The sequence below is a fragment of the Artibeus jamaicensis genome, unplaced genomic scaffold (assembly GCF_021234435.1).
Source record: "Artibeus jamaicensis isolate MK-2021 breed Jamaican fruit bat unplaced genomic scaffold, CSHL_Jam_final scaffold_3307, whole genome shotgun sequence".
NCBI classification, from domain to species: Eukaryota; Metazoa; Chordata; class Mammalia; order Chiroptera; family Phyllostomidae; genus Artibeus; species Artibeus jamaicensis.
Window position 1 is genome coordinate 4,045,546 of NW_026522040.1, and position 12,017 is coordinate 4,057,562.

The following is a 12,017-nucleotide window of genomic DNA, read 5'->3' on the forward strand; positions in this document are numbered from 1 at the left end:
GCCTTGAGGTGGCCTCGAAGATGGCAGGGCACAAAGATGGGAGGAGCCTTGGCCTCCGATGGCCTCGTGGAGTCCCTAGACCCCCCCCCCCCCGCCAGACATCTTTTACAGGAAAGACTGAACCTGTGTGGGGAAATCTCTGTAACTTGGGGGCACCTGCGATCTACAGCTGAATCTCCTTCTGGCTGAGGCAAGGTCACCAAGGAGACTAAAGGTCCGTGGCTCTTTCCACTTCATCCTGGGGACTCCGTCCCACCATGGGCACCTACCCTTCTCTTGTGGCTCTGGTCTCCTCACCTGCCAAACTGCCAGCCAGCCTCAGGTGCCATGTTCACAATTTTCCAAGTTTTCGGTCAGACTCCACCTGTGGGGGGTGGGGCGCATTTGCGTGTAGCCTGTCTTCCAGGATCACGCCCCGGGTTGTTTAAGAACTTCCCCACCTTTGCACGTAGATCACGGGGCAGGCTCAGCACAGTAGCCTCCTTGTCCTCTGATCCCCGTGAGATGTTTGGAAACTGTGAGTGAGACTGAGAGCAGGGTGGCACCGTGTTGTCGCTTTCAAAGTTTCAGATTCTGGGTCATATTTTGGATTTGGAAGAGCACCGACGTTTGCCAGAGGCTGGAGTTTTGATGTGGGGCAGAGAAATAGCTGTTACTTTGAGGGGGAGAGAAACACTTTCCGCTTCTTTAGGGAGAGATAAGTTAGGCAACTTTTCAGTTTCTCACTGCTGATCTTCTGGAGAGCAGATGTTCCTGGAGGAACGGCTCGGTCCAGAGGCAACGTATTTAAGTTCGCAAACACCACACATTTAGACGTTAGACATTTCAGTGTTGCTAAAGAAAACCACCAAACTGAACAGCCAACTTTCCCTCTTAGTTTTGTCAGAGAGAGACTTTAAAAAAAAAATGAACTTGGCGGCTGGTGGTGGCATGGGCTCATTTGCCAGTCTCAGGGATTGGGGAATGGGGTGGAGGGGTGGCTGGGGTGGCAGAGGAGGGCAGGGGGAGGGGACCAAGAGAGAGTGCTTGAGCACACAGGAAAGCGTCCCCTCCCTCGGGGGCCAGGCAGGGAACCGCTCCCACGGGCCCAGGCTCACTCCTGAGCACGCCTCCCTCCCAAGAGGTGCTACCCCCCTGCTGCAGGGGAAGCCTGTCCCTTTGCCCCTGGGCGTTATCTCCTAAATGTGCGGCACCCAGGAAGGGAGAAACTGGCAGAAGACAGCCATAGGTAAGTGAATGGAAAGGACTTGTTTGAATTTTGAGTGGGTGAGGCCCGGGTTTACGGGGTATGCCTTGGGCTGGGCACATCGCTCCTCTCGGGCTTCTGACCCTCTTATCCTTTCTGCACGCTTTAGTTTTAAACGCGGTGGCGGCTGGATGTTGTGGGAGGTTGTTACCCAGAGTCGGGGAGCGGAGCTTCCAGCAGCTACCTCCTGGCTGTGGTGTGAAGGAGATGAAGTTCAGCGTTGTATTTTTAGCAGGGGCGGGGAATCTGGGAGAACCGTCAATGTGGGGTTTGAAGTTTCTTCCGGAGGGTGAGGATGGGAGGCTGGGGACTGTCCCTCTAAACACCTGCTCAGGGCCCCGCCAGCAGCAGTGTCGGGGGAAGCCTACCATGCAGACAGCAAAGTGCCATCTTTTCTTGATGCGTGTGTGGGAGGCGGCGATTTCAAATGCCAGTGCCCTGGCGGAGAAACTGAGTCCCCGAGAGTTGCAGCGACTTGTCTCCTGTTGCTCAGCAGTTCCCGGGGAGGAGTGGGGACCTCCCGGGTCCTCTGGCACCTAGTTTCAGGGTTTTTGTCTGTGTGATTGGTTTGGCTTCAAATATCACTTTCTACTCTGGTACTTGGGCATGTTCCATAAATGCCTTGCTATGTGAAACTCTTTCTTAAAATAGGAAAAAGATAAACTCATCTGAAGGGATGGAGGGACCTTGTGAAGGGAACTGGGCATAATTACAAGTCACCCTGGTTTCACTAGTTCAAGCAGGCAGATGGTGGATGGAATGGAAGCCAGACAATTTGCATTTACCAAATTAGCACCCGTCTGTTAGTCTGCAGAAATGGGAAAAAAGGGGCATCTCTCTTTTTGCCATATAAGGGAAGTAAAAACCAGCGCTCACGGAGTGTTGGCCCCGCGGGAGGCAGAGGCCGCGCTATCCAAGCTGCCCCTCTCTTGGCCACAGGCCTCCGCCTCCTCTCACTGCTGGTGGGAGGCAGCCCAGAGCGATGGCAGGAACTCAGCCTGTGAAGTCAGACAGTCGCAGGTTCAAATCCTAGCCCTGGTGTTTGTCATAGCCCACGTAGCGTTGGACAGTGCAACCCCAGGGAGGCTATTTGCTCCCCTGTACAATGGGGATAATCATATGTGTTAATCTAGTGAAGTAAGGAGAACTAAAACGGGTAGGTCTGGTGCAGCGACGGCTCATCAGTCATGGCTGTCAGCCACACACTGACCCCATCTAGTCTTTGCCTGTATATGACAGTGGTCACTGGAACAGCGGCCAAGGGGACCGAGGAGTACGGCTGGTCCAGGGCAGATTCCTTCCCCAGAACCCCACGCTCTGGGCAGCCTGACTGAAGGAAGGACAGGGGTTTCAAACTGCCGGGCCGACAGTCACATTGCAGAGCGTCTCACATGCCGAGGGGAGCCGTGGGCACAGTCGTGAAAGAGGCAGTCTGTCGTTCCCCGTCCCCTCTGCCAGCCGTTACCGAATCCCCCACTCTGCGCCTGGCCCTGACCCAGCCCTGGGGAGACAGCCCTGCCCTCAAGGAATTCAGTCTAGAAGGGAAGGGCAGATATTTTAACAAGTAATTAGGACAAAAATTTACAAATGCTTTAATCAAAGAGTGGTGAATCCTGGCTGGCAGGAGAAGGAAGGTGCTGGGAGATGTCACTTCTGTGAAGACTGAGCTGGACCTTTCGGGAGGGTGGGGATTTTGGCAGGTGGCCACGGGGGCGGAAGGAACACCACGTGAGCAAGGCCTCAGGTGCGGCGGTGCGGGGCTCTCCCAGGGGGCAGCGGGCAGCGCACGCGCACGAGTGTCAGACCACCCTGGAGCGTTGCTTGCGAGCTACCGAGCCAGGCCTGAGCTGGCCCTGAACGTGGGCCTGGAGACAAGGACGGACGTTAGCCAGTAGAGTGACTCTGTCGGGTAAGCGCCACCGAGAGATCGGTTTGTCTACGTGGGGAACATGGAGCGTGAGGGGCAAGAGTGGAGGCTGGGAAGCCAGTTTTCCCGCTGTTACAAGAGCTGGGAGGGCCTTTGTCAAAGCAGGGGCAGAGGGACAGGTTCAAGTCATGGTGAGAAGAGAGACAGTCAGGCTTGTCGAGGACCGGACGTGGGGTGTGAGAGACAGCAGGCCGAGGGCGATTACCTGCGGCTTCCCTGGGTGTTTAGAATCTCGAAGCACTGTTCTCTGAGGGCGCTTAGGTTAGAATGCTTGGGCGTAGCCTGGGCGTCCCTGTGCTCGGGTGCTATGTCTCATTCATTCCACCCAAACCCCTCATGCTAACACAGAATGGGGTTCCAATAACCTTTGAATTCATCGTTGATAAGTGAAGAAATGAATGAATGAATGGGCTCTTCATTCTGCTTTATACTTCACACTGTTGAGGGAGAGTGTGTGCCCAACTGGTTTGGTACAGCTCCCGGCATGGGTTCTGATGGATGCCTGTGAAATCCCAAGGGATGCTGCTGGTGATAACCATGACGATGATGACGATGATGATAATAGTGATGATGGTTATGACACATTATAGCTCACCTTCCCCTCTCCAGCATGCAATACTTTCTAGCTTCCCTAGGGAATTCAGACGTGCCAATTAATTAATGTAAGCATGGTATCCAGATTGGAACTTCTTGGCTGGAAGAAGCTATAGGGTTAAGGGACATGTCCATTATACTGTGATCATGGCTCTCCTAGTTTGCCAGGGGCCCTGAGCAGTGTGGCTCAGTTGATTGGGCTTCACTCACGAAGCACAGGGTCTCTGGTTTGATTCCCAGTCAGGGCACATGCCTGGGTTGTGGCGTGTGAGAAGCAACCGATCAGTGTCTCTCTCACACATCAGTGTTTCTCTCCCTCTCTTCCTCCCTCCCCCTCTCTCTAAAAATAAATAGATACATTTTTTTAAAAAGGAAGATGAAACTGTAATTCCCTTTGCCTGGTTATTACCCTTCAGAACTATCCATCTCTTCATCTACAAAGTTTTCCCTGGATTCCTCACCTGCTCAACGTAGGTTTGTAGCCGCCCTTCTGCCCGCTCCCTGTGGCTCCTGGCTGGGTGGGGGGAGGCCCCAGGTGACGCAGAAAGCAATCCGGGGCTGGTCACCGGGGGAGCAGAGAGGCAGTGTCATCCCTGACAACTTGAACCACCCAAGCAATTTCTCCAGAGCTTTAATCTGTGGCGCGTCTTACACGTTCAGAGGGTACGACTCCCGTGGGCAAACGTTGAGAATTGGAGGAAGCAGGGCATGGGTTTTCTGGGTAAGTAAGGATGATCAAACATCCTTGTTTTGGTTAGTTTTGTTAAACTCCTTCTCAAAGGCTTTGGTACAGTTTCCTTCTTTAAGCTGTTTGAGCTCTGAACACTGTTTACTCTTGATTTCGTGATTCAGAAAGCATTCAGGATCGTGATTCAGAATCCCCATTCCGGAATCCAACTTTCATTGTAGGTGACCACAGCGGTGGAAGGCTCAGGGGCTGGGTACCTCACATTCCAGGACACATTCCTGATTTTCTTTGGCAAACTTCCACCTATCAGCTTGTTTCTTGCGATTGGCCTCTTCTGAAAGGTGAAGACTCTTCATTCTAAATATACAAGGGTTGGAATTGCTTTCTGGCTAGTGAAACTTTTACCAGATATCAGATGCCACCTCTCCCCTATCTTCTCTCAGGCCAAACGTGAGGCGTGGCCCTGAGACTCGGGACAGTTAAACATAAACCGCGTCCAGACCTATTGCGAGCCCCGGTGTGAGTTTGGATAGACAGCCAGTTCTGCTATAATGATTGTTCAGAAATGCAAATTCGTTCCAATGCAATTGATGTCGTAGAGAACAATTTGAGCATAACACAAATTTCACGTTTACTTGTGTATAATTTAGCCTCGGAGAAACACTGGGTGAACGCGGAAAACTGCATGCAGCTAACCGGGCAGCGTAGGCACGTCCAGAATGCACACGCACACATATGAAACGCCCTCTGGTGACCTGCATCCTCCAATTCCATTCTGATCCGTGCCCATCCATGTCTGCTGTTACAACTGTTTGTCGATTCCAGATAACCGCCCTTGCACAAGGTCACAGTAACTCACAAGCCACCGCCTTGCCAGGGCCCTTTTCCACCAGCAAACATCAGAGCTTCTTCCGATAAAGTACCATGTTTATTGGCGTGTATGGATTTCTTAACCATTTCACATGTGTAAAATTGAGCCGCCATTTTTAGTGGAGTCTTTTTTTTTAGTGTGTCATTGGTGAAGTGTTTGAGTGTTACATCTGAAAATTCATCTTTCCCATAAGCCCTGTGGAGTTTGTTGTGCAATTTTGTACTTTGTGGTGATTCTTAAGAACACATTATTTTGCATTACAGCAAACCAGGCAGTTCCCCGGGGGCTGCAAGCCTCCCTCCCACCTGACGAGAAGGGAAGACAGTGTTCATGGTGGGGAGAGGGGATCTGGCTTGGTATGCAGGTAACATCTGACCCCTTTGCCACAAGCCCCTGGGATATCTCACCAAAGATACACTTAGGAAGAATGTTTCTAAAAGGGTGAGGTATATCTTCCAATTAAAGGAAATGGAAAATGGAACAACATTTTAGAATAGCTGTAGGAGGGGTTATCCCTTGAACTTTACACACGTGGTACCCAACGCATAGAAACACGTTCCCCTCAGTTACGCCTACAATTTCTTTGTGAAACACAGGCAATGTTCAGGGGCAAATAAAGGATAGGACTGGTACATGCTAAGTCCTTATGGGCTAGTGCACTACATACACTATCTCGTTTAATCTCCACACCGCACTATGTGGTATTCCTTGAGTGTTTGTTGACCCCCTGCTGTGTACTGGGTGCCAGTCCGGGGGTGGGGTTGCACCAGTGAGCAGAACACACGCAGCCCCCTGGGAGCTGGACTCCCTGGTGGAGTGAAATAGACCGCAAACCAGCAAATCAGAGTACACTTGGCCATGGAGTGGAAGGTGATACGGAGAAAGATAAGGCAAGGGGAGAGGGGACAGAGGGACAACTGAGGGGCCCTGAGCAGGGGGCGGGCAGCACTGTCGTCTCCATTGCTGCAGGTAAAGAAACTGAGTTAAAAGTAAAGGGGCCAGGTTGCTCAGAGCCCGCAGGACACCATTTGGGAGTGAGGGGTGAGAAGGGAAGGATGGAATTTGTCTCTGGTCCGCAGGGAGAGGCAGAAAGCAGAGGGAAGACTGGGCTGAGTCTCATTTCTATTCCAAGTCCATTTTTCTTTTGATGCCTAGCAGTTGCCACTGTTTAAACTCGACCTTGCTAAAACACAGCTGCCCGCCTGTTACACCAGCCTTGCTCCAGGTTCTGGCGGTTTGTCCGGGAATAACTGTGTTAGTTTCCCAGGGCTGTGTCTGAGAACACCTCCCGCTGGTTTCCTTTATTCCCACACTCCAGTTTCACTTCAGGCCCCAGGGGTGAAGCAATTCGCCAGCGCCAGCCAGGTGCCAACAATTCAGTTCGGTTCTGGTACTACATTTACCTGGAGTGGGTGTCAGATCCCACAAGTTAAGGGCTCAGTCCTATGAGACCAGCCACCAGTTGTGAGTCCCAGTTGTCCCTGTACTTCTGACTAATCCTTATATATTGGGGTTCCTGCGAGTCCCTTCTTGGGTTTGATAATTTGCTAGAATGGCTCGCAGAACTCAGGGCCACTGTTACTTCTGCTCAGCGGTTTATGATAAAGGATGTAATGAAGGACACAATGGGCAGCCAGGTGGAGAGACGCATAAAGTAAGGTGTGGGGAAGAGGCATGAAACTTGTGTGTATTCTCTGGACGCGCCACACTCCTGGCACCTCCAGCTGATCAGCAACCCAGGAGCCTATGAACCGCACCATTTTAGGATTTTTACAGAAGCTTTACCATGCAGGCAGGACTGAGAGTTAACTCAGCCTCCAGTACCTCTCCCGTTCCAGAGGGTGGGGGTTAGAGCTGAAGGTTCCACGCTTCTAATCATGGCTTGGTCTTTCTGGCGACCAGCCCCCCAACCTGAAGCTGTCCAGGCACCCACTGACGGTCACCTCATTAGAACGAAAGATGCTTCCACCTCACAGGAAATACCAAGGGATTTAGGAGTCCCGTGTCAGCAACCAGGGTCAGAGACTACGTCACGGAACAAAAGATGCTGCTGGCACTCCTATCACTTAGGACGTGACAAGGAGCTCAGTGCCAGGAACTGAGGATGGATATATGTATTTCTATTATTTCACAGGCTGATATAGCAAAGCTTCCTGAAGTAGGTGGCTTAAAACTACAAAAATTTCTTATCTCTTAGCTCTAGAAGCTAGAAGTTAGAGATGAAGGCGTCAGCAGCGGCACGCTCCCTTGAACACTCTGGAGTTTCCTTTCCGGCCTCTTCCTGGCTGTGGGTGGTGGCCAGCGCTCCTTGGTGCTCCTCAGCTGGCAGCTGCCCCACCCCGGTCTCTGCCTCCACCTTCACGGGCGCTCTTCCCATGTCTCTCCGTTCGTGTCCAGATTTCCTTCTTCTTATAAGGACACCAGCCATCTTGGATTAAGACCTATCTTCATCGAGTGTGGACTGAACGTGACCTGATTACATCTGCAAAGACAGCATTTCCGAATAAAGTCACACTCACAGGTCCTGGGGATTAGGGCTGGCACACACCTGTCATGGGGAAGGGGCACAATTCAACCTGTTAAAAATGAACAAACCCATGGGTCTGTCTCTATCTCGCTCGTTAGTTGGGTTTGTTCACTAGACTCCACATATGACTGAGATCATAGGGTGTTTGCCTTTCTCTGACCGGCTTATTGCACTCAGCATAATGTTCTCCAGGTCCATCCACGTTGCCACAAAGGGTAAAACTTTCTTCTTTTTTTACAGCCCAGTTGTATTCCACTAAATGGTAATGGAAAAAATACAACTTAAAAAATTGTAAGGTGAAAAAAATGCACAATTCAGAAAATTAAAAAAAAAGAAAACAAACAAAAAGAACAAACCAAGTCCCAACTATCTGCCCGGCTTCCTGTGTCCCCAGAACTGGCCGAAGCTACCGACCGATGTCACCTGCCTTCATAACACGCCCTCCATACACTGTCACGCCTCTGGGGCTTTGAATTTCCCCCCACGTGTCATGTCCCCTGTTCATTCTCCAGGGCTGTTCCCTGTCCTCAGATCCTCTCTGATTATAACTCTTTCCGCCCCCAGTGAATCCCTCCTTTGAATTCTTTCAGCCATCACTCAGACATGGCTTCATCAACATCATACATTAAAAAAAAATCAAAGCCTAGTTTGAAGGCTCTAGTCTATCTAGTGTGGGTAAGAGGCCAAGTGCATGGACCTTGGCATGACCCAGCAAGGATATGGATTTAGTGTGTGACCTTGAATAAATTCCTTCTCTTCTCCATGCCTGCTCCAGTGTCTTTGTCAGTAAAATATGGGTAATAACAACGCCAATCTCCTAGGTTGTATGGGAATTAAATGAGATGATAGCTGTGGAGTGCTCAGTGTGGGACCTGCACTTTAGTGATTTTTAGTGGGAGTCCTGGGAACTTGCCTTTTAAAAGTGCCCCTGTCTTGGTTGCTGCTGAGGCTGGGCTGCTGTGCATTGTTACGACTGGAATCAACAAAGGAAGGGCCACCAAGGCTGGGACCGGAGGGAAATGCAGGACCTTGTGGGCTGGATCTCAGGAAGTGGCTGCCGCAGAGTCTGGTGCAAGCAAGGTCATGTCCAGGGCGAAGATGAGCCATGTGGCCATCTGCACATTGAAGCAGAGGTATGGTATGGCCCCCACCCTTGGATAGGGAAATGGTTTACCAAATGAATGAATTACTGAATAGTGATAAGTTGACTGTAAGTTGTTGTAGAAGGAGATGTAAATAGGGTGGCACTTCCAGTAAATAAGTATTTCAAGTCAGAGGGTAGGAGAGTAGGGAAGACCTTTCTCTCATTTTACACAAGTTGGTGTTTGCTGGATGTTTGATGAACTAGAGGCAGGGACTAGAGTGTCAGACCAGCTTCTCCAGCTTCTGCAGGCTGCTTGGCAGAGCACAGGGTCCCTCTCTATCAGAGCTCTCGGGTGTTCAGGGTCCTCTCTCCAGAGGGAGACCCATCTCTCTCAGCACCCGTCCAATGCTGAGTCTTGAGGGAAGGAACTCATATTGACCGGCTTTATGTTAAGAGCCTGTGCTCTGGACCTCAGAGTAGTGTTGGACTGAGGTTTCCTGGCAACCACTCCTGAGATCAGGCAGGCTGGTGACACAAAGGGGACTTCTCAGGAGGCATGATGCCCAGTGATAGACACAGCTGGGCGGACAACCCAACCAGAATCTAATACACCTGGATAGTCTGCTGTGCATTTTACGTATGTTACCTTTTATTATATGCTACCTTTTCAATCCTCTTTGCAACCTTGCAAAATATGCACTGGTGTTCCCTATACACAGGTGTGGAAACTGAGGCCTGGAGTGGTCATGCAATTCGCTCAAAGTAATTCGCTCAGCAATATGTCGTGGAGGCAGGGTTTTAATTCAGGTCTGTGTGAAACCAAAGCTCAAAATTCAGTGATTTGCCCAAGACCAGAATGAATTGGTAGCTGAAGATGGACTCATTGGTGTGATATATTCTAAAAAATACCAAAGCACACTGGAGGAAAACAGAAATAGACCTCAGCCTCACAGCTGGGAGACTGGTGTCCTTGGTGGCATTCTGCTACCCCGTCTCCCAAGTCCTCACACAGGCCCTGCCCTCCTATGCGCTGTGTGCGCTGGACCCCGGGGTATAAGGGCCTCTTATAGTGCAGACTATGCTTGCAGCAGGGGCTTCCCTAGCCACGATGCTTACCTGCAAGGCCTTTGCCACAGAGTGGCATGTCCTGGGGCTGCTCTCCTGCCCTTCTTCCGGCAGCAGCAACTGGTATCAGAATCCTCTTAGCAGAGGTTAGTGAAGCTCCCGCTCAGAGACTGACAGTCACTGTCTGGATTAACTGCAACTCATGGCCGCAGAGTAGCTGGGCAGGAATGATTTACGGAGGAGAGCTGCCTCGCGCGGGATTCTGGTAACCTTATAAACCAGGAGACTGAAGCCGCCTGGCTCCTCTCTTCCCGTGGTGGAACTAACTCCACCTGACTCTCTTCAGCCCATTTGACTTTTTTGGTCAAGAAAGAGAATCCGGATCTCAGTGTTCTGTGCTGTTTCTTTGAGACATTTACACTACCCATCACAGTGATGTGGGGGTTACTGGAAGGAAGAGCAAAACCAGCAAACTAGTTCTGAAGAATAAAAATGTAGAGGAAAAGAAAGGAAAAAATGTTTGATACTTTCAGGTCAAGGCTGACAGCTCTTTTCTGGGTCCTTACTGGTGGGATTTCTTTCATTTTTTTTATTGACTGATTGGTTGTAAGTGGTTGATGGATATATGTATTGGGAATCTGGGATTATGGTAGGGGAGAGATTTTCTTTCTTTCTATGTTTCTTCTGGTTCATAGAATTGTACTCACATTTCCTGATGGTATCAGGAAGAAGTATCTTTCTACCTCTCACTGAACCCCCGAGGGCAGAGGGGTTCCACGGATGGTGAGGTGGTGGGAGTGTTACCTTCTTTGTCCACGTGTCCCTATGGGGCAGAATTTGTACCAGACGCTCTTCCCTGGCTAAGATAAGAGACAGGCCCTCGTTGCCCAAGGTAACCACTCTGGTGGCTGTACCCATGTGTTCTACAGACCCAGCCTTCCCTGTGTGCGAGCACCAGAGTCAGGCTTTGAGAGGAAAGAATAGGAAGCTTCTGTTGGTCTTGGATCTAAACTGTGTCCTCTACTTTACCAGTTAAAAAAAAAAAAGGAATTATCTTCTGGAGGGCAGGCCCCTTGGAATACAGGCTTCCTCTGCTAGGTGAGTGTTCTAGGAACCCATCTGTATCAGTGTCCAGCTGGCGTTATTGTGAGAGGCTGCGTTCGGCTTCAGTGAGTTTTTCCGAAGAGCCTTTCGGTGCATTTGCCCATTTCAGGATGGGTAAGTTACAAGGGCACCTGCCCACACCATGGGGAGTATTCAGAAAATTTTTGACTGAAAATGGCATGACTCCCACACCCCACCCTCCCTACTCACCCGATCTTGCCCCAAGCGACTATTTTTTTGTGTCCCTGGATGAAAAAGTCCTCAAAGGGAAATGTTTTGCCAATGTGGAAGAGGTGAACATAAAAAACAGCAGAAGCACTAGAAGCATCAGAATCAGTGAGTTCAAAAACTGTTTTGAGCAGCGGAAGAAACATCTTGATAGATGCGCTACATCAAATGGAGAGGACTTTAAAGGTGGCTGAAGTTTAAACATATAAAAATAAATACACAATTTTTAATAAATAAATTCCACTTTGGGGGATAGTTTCTCCTTATATTTTCATTCTTCTGTAACTCCTGTGCAGAGAGGAGAGGGCTATGATCAGCGGTCATCCCCTCGACGGCCAGCAGTCCATTTTCATTGAGTCGCGTAACTAGTCACCATATTAGTGACCCTGACGGCGAGTACTGTTTGCATGAGGAGTGCTAAATTGTGTCTAGAACAATCAGCTAGGGACAGATGGGCTTTCTGGAAATTGGCTGGGGCAAAGAGCAAGAAGATTGGAATTGGGTGAACCCAGATTTGAATTCTGGCTCCTCTACTTATTAACACTTGCCTTTAGGAAGATGAGCTTAAGCCTCTGACTCTCATATTCCATAACTTTAAAATGGGCATCATAAAACCCATTGGAAATTGGCACTGTGATGATTAAGGACCGTAGCCAGTGAGTAGTTATTGAGAGCTTATATTA

General features: G+C 50.0%; 1 protein-coding gene across 1 annotated transcript in view; it reads left to right on the forward strand.

The window, feature by feature from the left end:
- The first annotated feature begins 1,174 nt into the window (after positions 1–1,174).
- Positions 1,175–12,017, forward strand: part of PLXNA4 (plexin A4) — a 440,676-nt gene continuing 429,833 nt past the window's right edge. The window contains exon 1 of the mRNA XM_053657100.1: positions 1,175–1,228. The gene's annotated coding sequence lies outside the window, so the exon portion shown is untranslated. The remainder of the gene's footprint in view (positions 1,229–12,017) is intronic.